The sequence below is a fragment of the Podarcis melisellensis genome, assembly GCF_964234715.1.
Source record: "Podarcis melisellensis genome assembly, chromosome: 11".
NCBI lineage: Eukaryota > Metazoa > Chordata > Lepidosauria > Squamata > Lacertidae > Podarcis > Podarcis melisellensis.
The window spans coordinates 30428589-30451171 of record NC_138543.1 but is presented as its reverse complement, the minus strand read 5'-3'; the positions used below and the strand labels follow the sequence as shown (position 1 = coordinate 30451171).

At 40.0% G+C, this 22583-nt stretch overlaps 2 long non-coding RNA genes across 11 annotated transcripts in view; one reads left to right on the top strand and one right to left on the bottom strand.

The window, feature by feature from the left end:
• LOC309380362 overlaps positions 1-19061 on the top strand; it is an 82310-nt gene extending 63249 nt beyond the window's left edge. For 3 of the 5 annotated variants that reach the window (XR_014172876.1, XR_014172877.1, XR_014172878.1), the window contains 2 exons: positions 17011-17170; positions 18979-19028. This is a non-coding gene — a long non-coding RNA (uncharacterized lncRNA). Of the gene's footprint in view, positions 1-17010; positions 17171-18978 lie in introns of all 5 variants that reach the window. The other 2 variants (XR_014172874.1, XR_014172875.1) reach the window with 1 other exon arrangement.
• LOC309380349 overlaps positions 1-22583 on the bottom strand; it is a 563851-nt gene that overhangs the window by 204369 nt on the left and 336899 nt on the right. The window lies entirely within an intron of this gene.

The following is a 22583-nucleotide window of genomic DNA, read 5'->3' as shown; positions in this document are numbered from 1 at the left end:
CAATAATGATGCTTGGAGGATTCCACTGTTTTACTTTATGTTCTTTTGTTCTCAGAGAAGTAGTGACAGAGAATGAATATGTGACTCCTTCTTCCTCTTCTCCTGCCACTTCTTCAAAATGCCCAAAGCGGTCAAAAGAGAATTAGGTATGCTTACATTTTACGAGAGCCAGAAGAATCTAACTGAAAAATCATTTGCATAAACCCTACTTAAACAGGATTTAAGCATGCTCAGCTTTTTCTGGATTATGCTTTAGCACCTTTAGAAAAAATATACACCTGGATCCACCTCTGTTCAACCATCAGTCCGTGTTACATTCCTTCCACTCCTATTTCTATGCTGGTTTAAATCTCTGAACTGGTGAGAGATCTGGCAGTCTGCCTTAATGTGCCAGATTCAAATCCTTAGTGTACTAAGGCAGGGTGCTACACCCATGCACTTATTTGTGAAGTGCATTTTTTTAACAAGTTATTTTCGGTCATAGACATCCTTAGAATCAAGTCTTGCTACTGCTGCTTTGTTATAATTACAGTGTTTATTGCTGTAAGCTGCTCTGGTTTCTTTGCCTAAAGAAAGGCAGGGTGTATATTTGTCTAATGAGTGAATGAAGATGTGGATTTAAGAGAGGCTTCCCAAGAATATGATCTGTGAATTCCTCCAGCTACTTAAACGTGTTACGATCACAAAATCAATCACACTATCTTACTTGTATTGCATATTTAGCAGTGCTTCTACACATGTTGGGCATAAATTTGGCATGTGAGCTAAGAAACTGTTTCACGAAATAGGAACATTATTGCACAATAATCACAAGCAGCTTCAGCCTTAATTAAAGAAATTATGAAAAAGAAACAGCGGCTCCATTCTTGGCAATGATTGGCATTTTAAAAAATGCAATGCTGAACTTGCGTGTGAAAGATGTAAGAGCTAACTGCACTGTGTGCTATAGTGTGGTGTAGTGGTTAAGAGCGGTAGACTCCTAATCTGGGGAACCGGGTTCACGTCTCTGCTCCTCCACAGGCAGCTGGTGGGATGACCTTGGGCCAGTCACACTTCTTTGAAGTCTCTCAGCCCCACTCACCTCACAGAGTGTTTGTTGTGGGGGAGGAAGGGAAAGGAGAATGTTAGCCGCTTTGAGACTCCTTAAAGGGAGTGAAAGGCGGGATATCAAATCCAAACTCTTCTTCTTCTTCTTCTTATTCAGATATCTGAGTTTTCCATCTGTACTTCAAAATGGGGAGAGAGAAATGAGTCAGAATGTAAGAATATGCAGGGTAGAAAAATGCATATGCGCTTAATATTAGATGTGGAATCCAGTCTATTGTGAGTAGACCGTGAGTTCCCACAGGTTTGGTAGAATCTCGTTTTCTGCATGTGTGAGAGCACACATTCATGGAATACCAGGTGTCATGAAGCGAAATAGGAGGTCTGTGCAACTATAGGCAGTCTCCCCTCTGAGTGGCTTATTTACACTCTAGAACACAACAGTAACTTTCCCAGAGTGCAGAGCATGGATGAGGATATGGAAAGTGCATGAGTAGATGTGTACAAGTAGGTGATTTTGAGCTTGTGAATGTATGCTATCCTCTCTGTAATCCTAGTGAACCTGCAGAATCCTCTGCACATGGGTGCTAAAGCTGCATTAGATGGGATTGCGCGCATACTTTCAATTTCAGTTTGCCATGCCAGGCATCCATTGAGGATACATGCAGTAAACTGATTAAAGTAGTTCCAGAATGTTTCAGCCCATGACACCCAGATTGCTGGGCCATCGTTCATGTTATGACAGCCAGTAATGGTAAAGGGACCCCTGACCATTAGGTCCAGTCTAGGGTTGTGGCGCTCATCTTGCTTTATTGGCCGAGGGAGCTGGCGTACAGCTTCCAGGTCATGTGGCCAGTATGACTAAGCCACTTCTGGTGAACCAGAGCAGTGCACGGAAACACCATTTACCTTCCCGTCGGAGCGGTACCTATTTATCTACTTGCACTTTGATGTGCTTTCGAACTGCTAGGTTGGCAGGAGCAGGGACCGAGCAACGGGAGTTCACCCCGTCGCGGGGATTCAAACCGCCGACCTTCTGATCAGCAAGTCCTAGGCTCTGTGGTTTAACCCACAGTACCACTCGTGTCCCTCTATGACAGCCAGTAGCCTAGCTCAATTATTATGAACTGGGGAGAAGACCATACTGGTTTCACTCCAGTTGCATTCACAAGAGATTCTCAGAGCCTAAGAATGTGTGAATGTTGCCAGTGCAAGATACCTAACAGAAATTACAAGTTTTCCTATGGTATTCTCATTCTCTCCAATGTAAGTTTTATTGTCATAATGTGAAAGACGCTCCTCACTGCAAAAAGAAGGGGAAAGGATCCAATTCTAACAACATTTACTTGCCTAGGGTGGAGATACTTACTGACAGGTTGACCTACAAATTCATTAAATAAATCAAGAATACTACAACAGAAATCAGCTCTAGAAATCTGGGTGGTTATTGATGATCCTACAGTCGTGTTAAAGCACAAACTGTGATATAGTGGAAGTGATCTGCATGCAGAAATAGATGTCTACACAGTTCCCCCAATTGCATATGTCACATATTCAACACCTGAGCAGTGTGCACAATGTATCCCCAAGCAGCACTGAATGCATAATTAGTGTTGTCTGTTCTGATAGCACTAATGACTGTGATGATGTCACTGTCCTGGAAGGAGATTCAGACCAGCCTCTCGGCTCCAATAGGTGAGCAATGCTGTTTAGCTGGCATAGGGTGAGGGGCAAGATGCCATAAATGCAGCAAGGTGCACTCTGGATCACAGTTATTTACTCAATAAATTCCATTGAGTCATATGGGCTTGCTTTCAAGTTAATGCATTTAGGATTGGGATACTTAAGCCTCAACAATACACTTTAAGACCAGTAGTTCAGTTTCATGAGCAGGTAATAAATTTAATTCCAGCACTTAAATTTGCTGGTTGTGGGAAGGGTTCAGGAGGAATTCAACTGAGACTGAATTACTTTTCCCCCCCCCCTTAATATAAAAGCTAGTGATAGGGTTCAGCCTAGCAATTATTCTAACAAGTAGTAATAATCAATTTTAGTTTTTTGAAAAAAATGAAACAAAAACAAAACCCTGATGGCCTGATATGTTAACACTAATTTCACGTAAATGTGGAGAGGGGCATGTAGAGTCTCACAATGATTCAGCAATTTAAGAAGGCACTTGTGACTTTCCAATCAATCAATCAATCAATCAATCAAAAAAGGCTTTCTGAACCTTAAGTCTTAAGCATCTCTAGGCGGTATACAAAAGCCCAACACAAAAACAATAAAATGGTGTGATTAAAAACAGATACATCACAAACACCAGTCAAACAATATGATAAAAACAGATAAGAACAGAAAGTATCAGGGTCAGGGAAAAGCCTGGGAAAATAGATACAACTTTATAAGATGTCTGTAGGAACTGATGAATAAATAAATCTTCACATATTGCAGAGGGAGGGACATACCACAATACAGGGGCAAATGCCCATTTTTAAGTATCTGCCATGCCATGTGATATTCTTTAGGGTGCAATGCCATGTGTAAAAAAATTCCCATATCATCTAAGTGATCATACTGGTCTATACAGGGGCAGCCGGTCTTTCAAGTAACCCGGTGTCAGGTTGTTCAGGCCTTTATATGTTACATTATTATTATTATTATTATTATTATTATTATTATTATTATTATTATTAATTTGTATACTGCCCTGTACCTACAGGTCTTAGGGCAGTTAGAACATAAAATCACAATATAAAAACATGAAATACTCTTATTTCTCCTTCCATTACTACTCGCAGACACTAATGTAATGAACAGCTGTTCCAGTTCTGTTAGAGTAGGGATTCTAAAGTAAGAAGACACTTTGAATATGTTCAGACAGATATTGGGCTGCACTTTAGAACTGGGATCAGATGAGAAAAGGGCTCAGTCCCCACCACCACTACACACACACACACACACACACACACACACACTGTAGGCACCTTCAAAAATTATTATGAGTTCCGGAAGTGATTCATAATTGTATGTATGTATGAATAAATAAATTAATGAATGGATAGCCAAGTAAATACATAACACTGAAAAATACACTTGGATTGCACTTGGCTGGAATTTAAATTGGGGTGCCAGTTGGCTGGAATCTAAGGTATAGTACTCAACTGATCTGTGGCAATCTGTTGCCTCACAGTCTGTGAGGAGGGACAAATAAAGATATGTGTGTTTGTTGCGATTCAAATGCTTATTTGTACACTTAGGAATAAAATTCTCTCACAGTGTGCTTTAAAGTGTCGAGGAAGGCTGAGAACACAGAGCAGGAAGAGGGTTGGGCAATATTACACCTGTACCTAGGCAACATCTATGTACATTTATAAATATGTGTAGACACATTCAAATGTGTTTCTGATGTATATGGAAGCTAAAACGCTTAACTAAGGCTCAAGCCCACTTTGCTGGGAGCCATTGCACAAAATAGCAGTTACTTTCGAGTAGACAGGGATAGGATTATTCTACAACAGTATTAAACTCATCGCTGTCTGGTCACACACATGGTGGAAAAGATTATGGCACCTTTTCATAACAACAAATTCAAATCACCCCAGAGTGCTGACTAGGCTCCGCGCTGAGTGCATTTTGTGGACTTCAAGGATTTAGGAAGCTTTCTTGACTCCCTGTCTCCACTAGATGGCGGGAGAGCACTGCCCTGGGACATCCCTGCAGTGCCACATGGTAAACCATTTGTGTATATTTGCTATCCAAACCCTGTTTAGTCACATATGATTCACCTGCTTTTTTGTGGGGGGGTCCTTCTCATGCCTGATTTGAGCACACACAATCGTCGCCCCCGCCCAGCATAAAAATAGGATTAGCTTTGAACTAAGACAATTAATTGGGTAAACATCATTATGCCACCTTGCTTAGTAAATAGTTCGGGTTTTCCTTAACATTATTCTGTGCTGGAAACAGATAAAGTTATGATGTATTTTGCCATTCCTCACAATGGCCTATTTTGCATATGCATGCAGAGAAATCACACACACACATGCACACATTTTTCTTCCTGCCACTGATTATTTTTTTTCTTCTTCGTTAAGGGTTAGATTGTGAAGGATGAGAAAATGACAGCCCAGTTCAAAATTATCATTTCCAAACTGGTCAATTCCCAATCCATTTCAGTTGAAACTTTAAGGTTGGTGCGTGCCCTTTCCCCAAAGGGCTAGATTGGCTTAATTCCATATATTTTGACAACCAGATTGTCGACAGACAACTTGTGAAAAAAGACACACGGAACATAGCACGGGTCAACAATACAGCCAGTCCATAGATGAGTTTGCTCAGTCTTCCATCGCTGAGTATGGGACTATGTTTCTAACTTGGTTTGCAGAGTCACAGTCAATATCTGAAGGGTTTTTTTCACCTTTCCTTTCAAATACTACATTTGGACTCTTTCTGTTTATTACAGTCCTCATCTGAATTTTCAGATAGAAACTGAGCGTTCTCAGCATATTTCTATACTGGCAAGTCCCAATATTGGCTGATGAAGACAAATTTAGCCCTTCTGTTCACTGGGCAATGTTATTTAGATTGCAGGAAGGATTAATTTTTCCTGGTGCAGGTTTATGTTCATGGTACCTATCTTTACTTCCACAGTAGGAAAATTACCATATTCCTACACATATTATCATTTCCCCCATCACAAAAATGTCCATTTAAAAGCTGTTTTGATCTTTTGGATAAGTGCCTTGATTTAAAATAATAGCAAAAAAAGTAAAATTAAGCCTCTATGCTCAGCAGTGCATGAATGACAAATCTGTTGTAGTTTGGAGTATATTTTAAGAAACTCCTTTTAAACCTCTTAAAGCAAATTTACATATGCTCAGAAAAGATATTACACCCTGGGAAAGTGAGCAGCATAATTTATTTCCCTGTGCTACTGATATCGTTGTGTTTATACAGAGACTGCATAATACATTTTATACTTTTTTGAACTGGTATCATATGTATTTCTTACAATCTAAGAGGTTTTAAAAATGCATCTCTATTTAAGGATAGTTAAGATCTGCATGCTGCTTTCTAACCCACCTAGGAATCTGAACTAATTCTCGTGTGGTTCATTTTAGAATGAGGCAGACATTGTTAATTTCACCCAATTGTGATTCTAAACAATACATTGGGTGTGCTCAAAATTTGGGATTCCCCCCCCCCGTTTTTTCCCCAAATCAAACAAAACAAATAATTAAGAAAAGAGGTATTAGCATAGGAGGTATGAATACTCAGCCTCATATGCAGCAGCCTAATCCAGATCCATGAATCACCTAGACTAGGGGTCAGGATACTGTGGCTTCTAGATATTGCTGAACTCAGCATCAGCTGGCATGGCCAATGGCCAGGAATGATGGGAGGTGTGATCCAGCAGTATTTGGAGGGTTTGTTTCTGATCCAGATCAGTTTTGACCCATGTGTGTATGTGTGTGTGTTTGTGGTGGGGAATTCTTGGGCAAGATGCTCTGTCTGCTTGTCCCTCACCACTAAGAGGCTAAGTTTAGGCAAGCGAACAGGCAATGTTACCTGGCGCTACTTCTTCTTTCCAAAGGAAGAAAAGTGGGTCAGTAAGTGGCCAAGGTAAGAGGAGGAACACTGGGGATGTATGAATGCATCTTGCATTTGCCACAAGCAGCGCTGTTTCCAGCCCAATGTACTTTGGCTTCTGCGAAAACATTGTTCGGCTTGCTATCTGCTGATGCCGAACCTAATGCAATTATTTGTATGTGACCATTATGTGAGGCCACACCATTCAATTCAATGGAAGGGAACATCAAGAAAAGGGGTCATGAATGCCATCACTCACATTACACTTATGAACTTTAAAAAACCAACGGAAGTAAATATCCATCATATTCACTTGCCAGATTTCTGCTCTGGGTTGGGAATGAACACATTAACTGATGCTATTCCAGTGCTGTTTAAATTCTCCACTATTTTTAATAGCACCAAGACCAGGGAGGCCCTGGTGACCAGCAGTGAGGTCCATGTCTAGGTGTGGGTCTCAGCAGATGCCCAACAATGTCAACCCTTAATTCTGGACCTGATGTTGAACGTTACTGACACCACACTAAAAGGCAGCTATTTAATATTTCAGGAGGAGGCTTCTTTGGGAAGAAAGTGGTTTGGGTTCAACACACTTGGTGGATTGTCAGCAGTGGCAATTTCCCTCATAAGAGAGTCTGTGCTCAAGGCTTGACTGTCCCACAACTCTCACCAGCCAACCAAAGCTTCCCTAGCTTGGTTGCTGCCAGACCTCTCCAGAATTCCTTTACATAAGCAATGCTTTCTCAAGGAACAGAGATAAAAGTTTAAGTAAGATTTTTTCTATAACTGTAGTTCTTAAGAAAGTTTCCAAAGAGCTAAACATAAATACCCATTATTCCTTTGGCAAGTCCACAGAGAACAGCAAGCCAACCAATTCAAATCAGCTTGCTGAACTCAACTGAGGCCTACAAAATAACACTGGAAGAAGCAACCAGTTACCTTCTGCTCTGTATGTAAAGGGACTGAAAGCAACTTGCCCAAGACCAGAAAGCACATCTGTGGCAGAAATTGTTAAATGCGCAGAATGGGTTCATAGCAGATAATCCTGATTCAGAAAAAAGGTAAAACAATGGGGGGCATTGTAAATGATGGAGGGGTGGCCTCATTTTGACACCAGATAGCCCTAGGTTTGCTTAGTAGGTCATCTTAGGCAAGGCAATTAATGTAATCTCCCCCCGCCCTTCATCCTTTCACTAACCAAAGTTCTAGAAGTCTTTTCCATAAGTCAACCCCCCCCCCCATTTTTTTAAACATAATAGCTGGTGATTAAATCCATCTGCAATAGTACATCCATCCAACACATGGAGTGGTCAGTGAGATTGCACCTCTCTTCCCCAGCCCAAATAGCAAGTGCTCTGGAACCCTGATTTCAAATGCCTACATATTTAGGAGGGTGAAAAGGTGAGCTTTTGTGAGTACAGCTCTCCACAGGGAAGTTTCCCATGCAACCCCTAAAATCTGACTATGCCAGATTGTGAACTAGTTCTTTTTTTCCTTTTTTCCTTGAAGAAATTCCATGGATCTTTATCAACTTGGATGATCCAATTTTACCTGACAACAAGGCTTAATAGATTTATTTTGCAAACCATTGTTGACAACATACTCACATGTCAAGTGTGACCTGTCACTGGGCATCATTCAATGAGTAGGTAGTTGAAACCAAATCCCATTGTAAGCCATAGGTTTAGAATACCCTGGTCTGTAACTAATGTTCCATTTCCACCCAGGGATTGCTCTTTAATCTAGCAGAAGTTTCCAAGAGCAGAAGTAGGGGAAGTAAGTCATTTATTTACTGGTTCCCTTTCCTTCTGCAGTCTCTGGTGACCTTCTCCATCTGCTGTAGAGTAGACTTTGCAAAATATCATAGGGGTGGCTTGGAAAGCTTTAGAAGAAAAGCGAACTTGAGGAAATCATAGCCCTTCCTCTTTCATTCATGGAAGTCTCTGCTGAATCAAAGAACTTCCCATGAATGGAGAGCACTGAGAAGCACGAATTCCACTGAGATTTAGACATAGGGCTCATATACACTCCTGCTTCTGCCATACCTAGAAAACACAGTTCCAAGCAGCTTTCTGATTGTTTTGTGACTTCTGGCCATAGGCCCAAGCAGTTTTGCCTTTGATCTGCTGCATTCCCCCACCCTTTAGCGGTAAATTGGAGCGAACGCCAATCCTCAGAAAACCCTATTGCCATTTGTTCTGATTCAGCTGGTTTTCCCAGGGGAAAGTAGTGAGGCACTCTTCATCTAAAGGGCTCAGTGCAGCTTAGATATGCCTCCCCAGTATGATCTTCCACCTACACACCTGGACTGCAACCATCTACTTCAGTGGGAATGATAGGACATTTCTCCCACTGAATGGAAATAATTTCCATGCAGAAATATATAGATATGCCATCAGAATTTCTGAAAAATACACAGCTAGTGTATCCCGGCTAACATATCACCCTGCGTAGTCGCAGCAATCATACAGTATGCATGCTTCTCCACCTCTATTCATAAATTGTATGGGACTGGCTGGTAAAGTGACCTTGAATGTGCCTACCTGGGTGCAGGATTGCATCTTTAAGCTGTGAGCCTACAAACAAATCCCACTGAAGCCAAAGGGATTTCTTTCCAAGTCTGTCTGCTTAGAGTCAAAGCATCCTGATAGTTTTGAGACTATCAGTATATTTGCTTTAGATTTTATTGGCAGACTTGTACTGTTTTGTCAGTAGGGAACCTTATTTGGGGTTAGCTAGGGCCAAACTAAATGTTAAATGCAGGAATTTACTGCATTTAAACACAGAACTACATTGGTCACAAAGGAGGAGGAGCCTAGGGGAGGTATCTGAGTTTAGAAAGCAAGGAGGTACATGTCTGATGTATGCAGAGATCTTCCCACAACTTTCCTCCTTCACTGATCTCCAATACCAGAAATGGCTTCTGTGCAGGGAGGGTGAAGGGAAAGCACTTGGAAGCAGGGAGATTACAGGGATGTAAGCAGTGGCAAGCTCTTTCCATGTAAGCAGGGAATTCCTTATTTAAACTCATGAAACTGGCCATTAAATCTAGTCTGGCTCTTGTCTTTGTCAGAGTGTGTCTATGCCTACTCTCTGACAAAGTAGCCAGCAACAAGGATTTCTAATTTTCTGAATTTCTGAATCTGATTAGGAATATTGGAATCAGTTCCAAAAAGTGTTGGCATGCATAGATGATAGATAGATAGATATAGATAGATGATAGATAGATAGATGATAGATCGATCGATCGATCGATCGATCGATAGATAGATAGATGATAGATAGATAGATGATAGATAGATAGATGATAGATAGATAGATAGATGATAGATAGATAGATAGATAGATACAGATAGATAGAGATAGATGATAGATAGATAGATGATAGATAGATAGATGATAGATGATAGATATAACAATAACTAAATACACAATATTATAAATATGCAGGAAAACTATTAAAACGGCGCTAAATGAAACATGAACAGGATTGTGAAAATAAGAAAACAATAAATAGTTATATAGATGATTGACTGATTTTCCAAAATCTACGAAATGTGTTAGGCATTAAGTACAGCAAAGTTTGTTATTTTTTTGATGCCAGGTCAAAACTTGTCTGTTTGTCTTCTGGGTGTATTAGCTGCATAGTCTCTCTTTACTGCCTCTGAAAGTTGTTTTGACTGCTTGTTTGCTGTTCAGTTTCATGGCTGTTATTTACGGTTGTATAACCATCTTGGGTCTCATTTTGTACACCGCCCTGATATCTAATTGACAAAGGGGCAGTTATCAGAAATCTCATAATAAATAAACAATAAGAGAAAATAAATAAAAGATAACGGAGGCGGAAAAGATGAAAGGGAAAAAACTAAATGAGGGGCTAGTTTTGTGAATTCTACCTTCCCCCTACAGTGCTGATGAAAGAAGGCAGGAGGGTAGAGGGAGAGGGAGAATGCCAGAAAGAATGCAATTTATTCCCTGTACAAAACAATAGCAGCTCCAGAAACTGTGTTCCTTTCTGGAGGGCCAATTGTATCAGCCAGAAATGCTGCACAACATGAAGGAAGGTCTATTATCCTTCTTCCCATTTGCTTCTCTGCACTGAATTAACGGTAGAATTTGACTAACAACAGCACTTGGTCCCCTACGCCTCAGTCTGAAACAATCTGCCAATCATTTTTTGTTGAAGGGTACAGAATCTGACATGGACTCAAAGCCAGTGTTGGGATGAATGAAACTGAGACCATAGCATGTCTCGATCCATCATGACAGTCCTGTATGGTGCAGAAGGCTATTCTTAACAAATATCCGTGAGCACCATTGGAGGCCACAATCCCAGGCACATTATTTACTGCGCAACTGATGTTTCTTTGTACTTTTTTTTAAAAAAAGAACTCCCTCCATCACAGTGTTTTCGTTGCCTCTGATGAAAAAATAATGATTTTTTCCTCTTTTTTGTGCTTTAAAAAAACAAAAACAGAGGTCCTGATCCACAGATCCTTACAGATGTTTCTGTGCGCAGAGATCTCTATGCATGTAATTTCTAAATGGAAGGTCAACAGTGTCACCTTTGATAGCTCCATCAGCTGATGGAAGGAGGAACAGAGGCCTGGATTTAATCCCCTTTCCTGCCCCAACATTGTTCTTGGCACTGTCACATCTGGGAAGGGTGTATGTATGTATGTGTGCAGACACATGTGTCACATTGAATGCAGGAGACTATAAAAAAGCAACCCAAGCAACTTTTGGGGGTGTACAAATACAGTGGATCTATCACATAACTTTCAACTCAATCTGCTACTAGTTATACCGAAAGAGTGATTCATTCAAACAGCTATCCTCCTAGAGTGGATATTTACCAATTGTCTATCAAAGTTGGAGTCAAATGCCAGTAGCAGTGACTTTAATGTGATAGTTCATGACCTTACATTGGTTCAGGAGATGAAATAGAGCGTTTTGTGGTTTTCTTTGCAAGTGTCAGTAAAGGATCATTAGTCTTGTTGATTTCAATGGGACCAGCATCCAGGTCTATAATAATTTAAGCCATAATTTGAGATTTTAGAGTTCCACTGTAATCAGTGTCCTACTATTAAGAAGCAGAGAGTCATGGGATCAGAGTTGAAGTCTCACCAATATCTAATATCTGCCAGCAGAAGCCTCCATTCAATCAGATTCCCTTCCCTGAACCCAGGAATCAGCACAATATGAACCTTGAAGCAACCATGTGTGTGCCATGGTTCCAGCGATCTGAATTTTCTGCTTGGGCTTCTAAAATGTACACTGTCTTCTCTCCTTTCAAAGCCACTGTAATATCACTGCAGTGCTTGCCCAACATTGCATTATGTCATGCTTTGGTGTACTGTATGCTGAAGCACCACGTTCACCAATTATATTGGGGACATACTTTCTAAATTTCTGAAATATATTCTGAAGATCAGGGAAACTGCTGCATCTTTGATCTATGAGCTACCCACTCATATGTGAGGTTGATCAAGTGCATGGATAAGTCTCCTGACAAAAGAAAGAGGCCCAAGAATGTGCAGGAGCCACTTATTAAGACAGAACCAGAAGATTTGTTCATTGTCATTCAATAGGGGTTAAATTATCTAGACTGTGCTTGAATTAAATAGTTAAGGGCTGAGACCAGTTTCACTAAAACCAGAGGGAAAGAATAGCTAGAGTATTTAATTGTATAGAGACCGACGGAACAGAATTATCAACAGAGGTATAAGCTTATGTAGGTTTATAGATATGTTAGGTGGTGAAGTAAATTCTAACTCATTGAGATCAGGAAAGGGCTTTGAGCACCTTCCAAAAGAGGTTGTATAAATAACAAAAAATATATAAAACGAGTGTTCTGTTGCTCCAACCCATTACAATCTTTCTTTCGACATGTAAGCAATTCAGTAAGAAGAGGGAAAGATTAATGTGCAAATGTAGGTTGGTGCAAAAGGAATTAAAACTAAATTAGTTGTTACACCATAGTTGTTAACTATGTAAACATTTCCTGTTTATTAAGATACAGTTAGATTTTAGAAATAATACAGTATTGTGCTACTGTTCTCTTTCTTTTACTTTTCTGTATTTTAAAGACGGTATCACAATTGTTCACCTTTTTTGTCATCTGCTGGAACGTTCCACTTCTCTCTGTCTTCCATTTGGATGGTATCAGTCAGTAATTACAGCTCACATATACTGTAGTTTAGTGAAGCTGTAAAGAATTGGTGGTTTTTTTAAAAAAAAAATCCCTGGCAAAGCAGTATCCCATTACATCACTGCTTCACATGCATTCATTCTTTTCAATATTGTTGGCTATTTCAGGTTAACTACCAAAATTATTTGCCTGAGAAGCGAGATTTAATTGTCTTACAACTACCTCTGTGAAATACAATAGGGATAACAAGTACCCATTGATTATACTATTGGATAGAAAAGGGGACTCTTATTCTTGCATTTTTCATTCATTTTGTCATTGCATTCTCTTTGAAAGAGACCAAATGGGTCTCAGCAGGTGAAAGCAAAGAAATGTGAAAGGGCCCCTTTGATGAATGACAATAACACAACTGCCCTCCTCTCTCCTTTAACCCCCTCCCCCCCATTTTTTTGGAGATTATAAAACCGTATTAAATCATGCCCTGTTCGATATTGATTGAGAGGGAGCTAAACTAAAACCAACAATAGTAGACTGAATCAGAGAATTGCAGTTTCTTCAATGGGCACTAAATCCAGCTAACCTCCCAGTGCTTTTTTCCCCATGCAGGCACTTAATAAATAAATAAAGCTATTTACTTACCATCAAACTATTATATAAGGAACAAATTTACATTTGTGGTAGCATCATCAGTTACAGCTGTGTCAACATCTTGCAACAGTAACTGCAAGAAGCTGTGCCCACAATCTTATAGGTGGCAAATTCAAGTCAAGATTTGAGTGAAGGGAAATTTGAAATATTCGTAACACCTGTTGCTGAGTTCAAAAGAAGTACAAAGCACTTTTAAAACTACAAACATATATGTGGTTCAAAAAAGGCAGAATAATATTTGATGTTAGACCTAGATAATACCTAGATAATATTTGATGTTAGACCAATTGTGTTTCAAGGCTATTCACTATGTGACAATCAGTTTGGTCTTGCTGGAATATGTTAGCTTAGAGGAGCTCTTCATGATAACATTGGGTGTTAATTTACGGTCAGTGGAGGACACCCCCCCTCTTATTATCACAATGCATTGTGAACTGTAGCTGCAAATAACATAATAAAGAAAAAGAAGAAAAAAGTTCTTACATTGTACCAAAGTCAATGTCAGTGCTTTTAATCTGAACGTGCTGTTTCTCAGTCACACTCAAGCTATAGACTTGAGCTGTAAAGGTCTTTTCCATATTTTTCACTCTTACGTGTGTATCAGAAATTACAGCAGTTCTCTGTCAGAGCATAGTTTACAATGCGAGGGGAAAAAATACTGATTTAAACAATCCATTTCCAAATAGACATTGTATTATGCCATGATAATAAGTGATGGCTAGATTCAACAAAATGTTCTGAAGTGATACTTCTCAAATTAGCCATTAGTGCAGAATGAAATAATTGTTCAGATAATAATGATACCAATATTAATTCTGTTCCTAGTATGTAAAGATAAGGGCTTTTGGGGTATTTATTATTAATAGACTTATTTGAAAGAACAGCACACAGAGAGCCAGGGAGGGGGAGCATATAAAAAGCTTTCCCTAGTAGTCAGCAGCACAGTTATAAAAATTAAGAAAATGAAGCAAAGTAGTCCAGCATTCAAAGAAAAATATGTGTCACCTTTCTAATAGCTAAAATGTTTTGATGTTTGATGGTGAGAAACCCTTCAAATATGCACTCATCAATGAGGTGATTCATGATATCCATGCAGAAAGTATATTAAGACTTTTGCTGCTACTAACATGCTGCATGTTTAAAATATTAGTATCAAAAAACATCTGACAGATAAAAATCTTTGGAAGGATAGAAAATACTGCAGTGATAAAAAGAAGTGTGATGAGACATGAAAGAGCTGCATACAAAGCGAGATGCTTTTGAGAGGAACACATACAAAAGAAAAGAATTAATTATCTTTTCACCATATGTTTATGACCGTATTGATTTTTTTGATTGATCTATATGCTTTTTTTTTAACTCTAATAGTTGCTTTGCCTCTGTTTATTTACTTTCCTCATGTGACATCTATCGGTGTTCACCTTTGATTTCGTTCAATGCCTGTTGCAATACTTCCATCCAGCAATGCTTTCTCTGTGGAATGCACATAATTAATAAATATTTTGATTATGAGCTAAATGTGAAGGTTGAAACCACTTGTAATTGCATTTGGCTCTTAACAACAAAAAGATGCATAGAGCAATGGCAGGTTTTGAAGCTTCTAGTGCTGAAACTGCGGTGATTCTCTTTGACACAGTTTCCTAAGCAAATTTTTATAAATATAGCATACCAGCTACAGAGCTTTAATTTCTTAAAATGCCACTCAGGATGAACTGGCTGAATTATAATGCTAATTGTATTTTAATTTGATTTGACTTTTCAAAGGAAGATACAGCATGCTAGGTTTCTATTAATAATTATCAAGGTGTGGGGAGGTGGTTGTGCAAGCTTCATGAGCCTTATTTTTCAGATTGTGCAAAAAATGTGCTAATTCTTCTATTGTCCAGTTCCTTGCAAAAATGTTCCTGTCCCTTACCTAAACAAGCCTAAATGCACCTGTCCTCTACCTAAATAATAAATTCTGGAGGAAAGAAGACTCTCACAGTTTTTTTGTTCCTCATTGTCTAGAAATAGACACACCTTCCTTCCAAATTACATTATGTATGCTGAGAAATACAGTCGTCAACTAATTGAGGATAAGCTGTAATGAACTATTGTGCTTGTCCTTATTGCCTACCAATTATCTACGGTGATTATAATTAGGACCAATATTTTTTTTCCTTGGGAGTGTTTGGGCAATCATCATTTGCTTATGGGTGCGTTGTTGTTGTGCTACATTTTGACATTGTTCTCCAGATATGATCAAGGGAAATATAGTCTAGATAATGTGTGTGTGTGTATGTGTGTGTGTTGCAATGAATACATGCTTCATCTACATTTAGTGTTTGAAAAGACCTTCAATGTATTTAATAGAGTGACGGCCACCACTTAGGATGTCTTTGAAAGAGAATTAAACAAATTTATGGAGGATATGACTATCAGTGACTATGAGGCCTTGCCACCCTGGACTGGTGGGATCCAAACTGGATAAACAATAACAATCATGATGGGCATGTTTCTGCCTCCATTGTCAGAGGCCAGTTGCTCCTGAAGATAAGTTCTGGGAATCATGAGTTGGGAGAATGCTGTCGCAACCAGGTCACACTTGCTGGCTCACCAGAGTGGTACATGCTCTGGTTATCTCCCGCTTGGACTACTGTGATGTGCTCTATGTTTGAAGGTGACTTAGAAACTAATTCAAAATGTGGCTGCCAGACTGGTGACTGGGAGCAGCTGCCAGGACACCAGTTTTTAAAAGATCTACATTGGTTCCCAGTACATTTCCGAGCATAATTTAAAGTGTTGGTGCTGACTTTTAAAGCCTTAAATGACTTTGGCTCTGTGTACCTGAAGGAGCGTCTTCACCCCCATTGTTCAGCCTGGAGACTGAGGTCTAGCTCCAAGGGCCTTCTAGCAGTTCCCTTATTGTGAAAAGTGAGGTTACAGGGAATCAGGCAAAGAGCCTTCTCAGTAGTTGTGCCCACCCTGTGGAACGCCCTCCCATCAGATGTCAAGGAAATAAACAACTACAGTCATACCTCTTGTTGCGTTTGCTTCACGTTGCGGCTTTTCGGGTTGCGAACGCAGCAAAGCATTCTGCACACTTCGCACATGCACAAAAGTGCTCTATCGTGCTCTGCGCTTGCGCAGAAGCGCTGCTCTAGTTGCAGACTTTTCGGGGTGCGAACGGCACCCCAGAATGGATTGTGTCCGCAACTAGAGGTACCACTGTATCTGACTTTTAGAAGACATCTGAAGGTAGCTCTGTATAGGGAAATTTTTTGTTTGATGTCTTACTGTGTTTTAATTTGTTGGAAGCCTCCCAGAGTGGCTGGGGCAACCCAGTCAGATGGGCGGCATATAAATAATAAAAATATTATTATTCATTTATTATTATGGCTTCCCATGGACAAGGACCTTTGGCCTGATCCAGCTCTTCTTATGCTTTTATTCTGAGACGGCCAGTTTGGTGTGTGAGAGAAAACCATTCACAATTTCTTTAAGTTTTAAACAGATTAGAGATTGTTCACAACAACAAAAGTCATCTTCAATACCCATGAATGTAAACACCTGATTAATCATGTTCTCATCTCTTGCAGACATCCTTACACCAGTGAAACTGAAGCAGCCCGCTGAATTCAACCCAAGTATTTAACACCACTGCAGCTTGAATACCAGGTTTGGTCAGCATAAAATAAAAAATATTCATGTGTAGTTATGTATTTTTCTGGAGGGCAGTCCACCCCAGAAGCCAGTCAGGTAAGTGGAAGAATTTTGGATTGATATCTAATAGGAATAAACATGATTCCCGCTTCATGTGCCAGATATGTGCACAGATATGTGCTTGTCCACAGAGTATCTTCTGACAAATACTCAATATTTGATTAGGATGCATGTCCTGCCCACACTACCACCATGGCAGACATGAGCTGAGTGCATTTACAGCCACGTGTGCCCTTTAAGGCACTCAGTGTGCTTTAGGAGACATGTATCTCACAAGCAGCAAACCCATCAGCTGCATAATTCATCAGGCCGAACCACATGGCTCTTTTTAGTGATGAGGTGGTGGGGCTTGAGCAAATGTGGTTTGAATGATTCCCTTTGTGGTTAAATGGCCACAATAGCACTTCACTACAAGTCTAGATGCCATATTTCCACCTTATCGCAAGATGCGGGGATGGGATACAGTAGTTGCATATTGAACTGTGGCCACTTGAAGATGCAATCTCTTGACAATTTTGCCACGCTGCCTGTAGGGGGTAATATTTACACTTCATTTTTATCCACAGAAATCCCCCCCCTCCCCAGTCCAGATGATCATGCTAATTAGCCCCTGGACTTTGATCCTCAGAAAAATGAAAAATAAAAAATAAATCAAATCCTCCCTTTCCTTTGTGATGCTTCCCAGCACAGAGAGAATGAATCACATAAAGTGTGACATCACACCTTTTCCCAACATACCGTACTTCCAGTTCTCCAGCACCAGAGAGAAACTGGGTGATATATTGCACTTCTCATGATTATCCATCTGCATAGTGTGGATCACCACTTGGGGTGGGGTGGGGGAAATCCTCTCGAGATTGTCTGCACTACGTTGTCATTCCAAATATAATGTGAGGAGTGGGGTGTAAATTGGCCTAATTCTTCCGTTCATCTTGGTTGTTGATCTGACACATCAACATCTTTACAGGGTATGCAAAATTATCAGAAACTATAAGATATTGGTCCACTAATTGGGACTCCTGTTACAAAGTTTCGTCATGATTTCTAACCAAACAGGTTTATACTCATGAAATACTGCAAATATAGGAAAGATCTTGGTTTTCTAGATTGGTCTCCCTTATTTTTCCACCCACATCTGATTACATGTCCTCCAGTTGTTACCATTGTATTTAGATTAATTAATTTTCACTAAATGCCAATTTACACATGTGCATCAGAGGGAGATTATTCCTTATAGGCCAATTAACATCTCCTACGGAAGAGCTCAAATGAAGTGGTTTTGCTCATCTCTGTGTGTATGTGTGTGCACATTTGTGTGTGTGTTGGGGGGGGGGAAGAAACCATATTCTAACCATATTGCATAGGTCTAGAGAGAAGTTCCCTTTTGCTACTTTAATGTAGCAAACCTTTGCTATTCTCTAAGTTTTCTTTAGCTCCTTCTCAGACCTTCATGCTCAGAATTTTAATGATTAGGTCTTCCTCCTTGACACTCCATAAATTCCTACCCATTGCACTTCCATTTCTGATGCAGTGCTGTAGAGGCTTAAAGCAAGCAAACAAAAATCCTAACAGGAAGTAGAAGCAAAAACGCAATGGAGGAGGCAAAAGAGATTACTATTAATCCAGCACATTTCAGGCCCTAAGTATAAGGGAAGGAGCAGCAGTACATCTAAATGTTGACTTGTTCATTCTCTTAATTTCCCTGAAGGAGGACCAGTAGGGTCCGGAACACATTGGCTCAATAAACCTCTCTCTTGACTGCCCCATTACTTTTTGATTCCATATCCACATCCTTTTGGGGAGTTCCCATTTTTGTTACATTGTTATATTGCTCTTCATTACAGTGGAATGCAGAGTGTCCTCAAATGACTTCTTAAATCAGAGTTATATGGAACATTCTAGTAAGGAGTTAAAGGTAAAAAGAAAACCTGGGCTTTCACTGTTACTCTTGCAGTAGGGCTGCTATTGTATAAGCCATGGCACGAGTAGAAAGAAGTGGCCACTTCTACTCTGATCAAGGTTGGCCTGCATATGAGACTGACCTAAAATCACCCACGCTTGTGACCCTCACCACTTCTAGTGGGAGTCAATTCCACAGTTTAACTATATGCTCTGTGAAGTACTTTCTTTTGTCTAACCTGTATCTTCCAACATTCACCTTCACTGTATGGCTCTGAGTTCTAGTATTTTGAGAGAAAAGGACTCTATTCATATTCTCCACACCATACGTAATTGTCTGCAGCTCCGCCGGGTCCTCCCCTCACTCACTGTTTTCCCTAAACTGAAAAGTCCCAAATGGTGTAACCCACCTACAATGTTAACAATGCAGATGGTTCTTAGGTCCAGCATTGAGGTAATATTTGAACGTGCATCCCACATATCCCCTTCACTTAAGTACCTAAAATGGGACTTTTTGAATGAAGCTAAGTGCTAAATTAAACCCTCGAAAATAACCATTGCATTTGCTGAAGAAGTTGCCAGAGTTGTGGGTGGGGGCAGAGCATGATCCTGATTTTTCAACTTCTCTGTTACACTTCTGAGCTACACCATTACATTAGCACAATTTGCGCATTTAATTTTCTCTGTTAAAACTAAAATAAAGTTGATGATGCTTTTATAACACACATTTAATGTGAATGCTAAATTATACACTGTTACATTGAGTTAACATGTTTCACATTGATATATTTTTATTCACTTGCTAAAAGTCCCTCTTCCATGAATACTTGAGACGATGAAGCATTTATCCACTACTCTTGCATGCCGAAGAGATGGTTATTCTAGTCAAGAAACCCAATTTCCATACATTACAATTATTTGGGATTGTTACTAATGTATGATAATGTAAGGAAAGTGTAGGCTTTCTTCTTCAATTTCGAGGGAGGAGTTATTTTATATCATTAAGTTACAGTACTTTCACTTTGCGCCAAATTCTCTAGATCAGTAAATTTATTGCTGGCTGATTATTCAAACAGAAAGGAACAGGGTGGGGGAAATTATCCAGCTAGCTATTCTGCTCCTCTAGAAGAAATATTTAACTCCAAAGTGGCTAACAACAGGGCATTTAGGTACCTAGATTCTCTTCGAAATACCTTTGATATCAACAAAATAAATTGGTGTCCTGATCCTATTACAGAGCGCAATCCTAACCCCACCAGGTCTGCTGGACAGAGGCAGTTAGGATGGGGCAGAGGTGTCCATTGTCTGCTTCAGAGACTCTATGCTATACTCATGGAAATCTCTTAAGGAATGAATCTACTGCCAGTGGTGGCCAGTGTGAGGTCTCAAAACAGGGCATTTTGGGGGCAGAGTCAGGAAAGAGGCAGCCTTTATCTCCTGGATCCAAAGCCCTAGATGAACACCAGGATCCTGCCCATGCCTCACTGATTTTAATGGGATGGGTAATTCTGAAAGATGGAGATCCGCCAGGCAAGACAAAAGGAAAAATGCCACACTCCCACCTGGAAATAAAAAGCTAGCAGGCTTTTGGAAGTACTGAATGATCCACCACATCATACACCCACACCATTTTTTTTTAAAAGACAGAAAGTTTGACTGGCTAGAGATAACAGTTCAAATATGATCATGTGACACATTGATGAAACCGACCACAGAAAAAGAGTAAGGTACTTGTACAAGCTGTTAAGGCCTCTTGAGATGCTATTATATTTTCAGAACAAGTAACAGGGAAAGAGATCCAGGTAAATTTTCAGTGGAAAGAACCTAAAGAAATAAAAACAGCAGCTGCAAACACAAAGCAAAATACAGCCATGCTTCTGAATTCTCTGAATTTTGCAATGCAGTTCTCTTGCTAATAATGTGTATAAAATGCATATGCTAGAGTAAAGTATGAAAAAATGCATTATAGTAAGAAAAATTGCTTTCCAAAGGTGTGCATAATTGGGAGAAATGTGCACTTAAAAAAAAAAGCAAACTGATGTGGAAATGTGGAGATCTGAAGTTACAACTGGAAAAATGAGAAATGGGAGAAAATTGAAAATGACAGGATTCACCCATCCCTAGCGCCGAATGCACATGTGTTCACACCAAGTGCACCAATCCGCAGAGGGAGTTCCACAAATGCAATGCCACCACAAAGATGCTCATTTGCCACTATTCACCTGCCAGACCTCAGCAGGAATAAGTCAGCAGAATAACCCAGAAAAGTACCTCACCAGCTGATATTAAGGGCAGGATCGCATAGCAGAAGGGCCATAACTCCGTGGTAGATCATAAGCCTTGAATGAAGGAGGTCCCAGGTTCCATCCCTGGCCTCTCCCCAAGTATAGTGGGGAAAGGTTCCTGCCTCAGACCTAGGGTTATCGTTGCCAATCAGCCTAGACAATATTGAACTAGATGGACCAATGTATTGACTCAGTACTGTATAAGGGAACACCATTTTCAAGCCATAGTTGTGATAGCTCAGTGGCCAGCTGCTCGGAATCCTTTATCCCCATGCATATAGTTAAGCATTAATTATGATGCTTTTGGTTTGCTCTCTCTCCTTTTCTCCAGAACGTTTCCTCATCTGTTAACAATTGAGGAATGCAGTGGAACTACAGAACTATGCAATCCTATGCCTATCTACTCAGAAGTAAGCTACATTGAGTTCAATAGGACATACTCTCAGGAATGCAGGATAAGTGGAATTACTTGATTGCATCACATTTTCCTATGGGTGGGGTTTCTCCCAGAATTTGTGATCCAGGAAGCCATTGAAATCAATCAGATTTCTGCTGATAGGTTGAATGGGGTGCGTAATGCACTCTGACATTCCAATCCTCTACCGACATTCCAATCCGAGGCGCTCTGACAATCCAGTCCTACACAAACCCTGTGTTCAACAAGATTTTTACACAGGTAAGCATGGATAGCAGTAGTTAGCAGCCCGAGGCTGTAATCCTAACTCCACATACCTTGGAGTAAACCCCACTTAATTCAGTGGGACTTACTTCTGAGTAAACTTGATTAGGATTGCAGCTTAAATGCATTTCTCTTGAAGTTACTCAAAACTCATTGAAGAATAGCACTGCACCTTTGCCTTGAGGGTAATTTGACAAAGAATTTCTCATTTATTTCTATTATTTATTTTATTAAAGTATTTCTATACAGCCTCTCACATCCAATTCCAAGGCGTCAAACAGCAACTTGAGAAGTACAGACATCACCATGAAAATTGCAATATATAGATGGAAGTTAAAAACCCCAAGGATGTTATATTGGAAATTAAGCACCCGCAAAAGGCCAGGATCACAGGCATGTTTTTAGTGAGCACCAAAAAGCTGTGGTAGCTCATTCCAATAGTCAGGCAATGGTCCTAAGAAGAACCCTGCTAGACCAGGCCACAATCTAGTCTCAGCATCACCAACCACATGCCCATGGGAAGAAGGTAAGCAAGTCTCCAGTTAAATTCTGCCCTGTTTTTGTTCCTTAACAGTGTTTGACACAT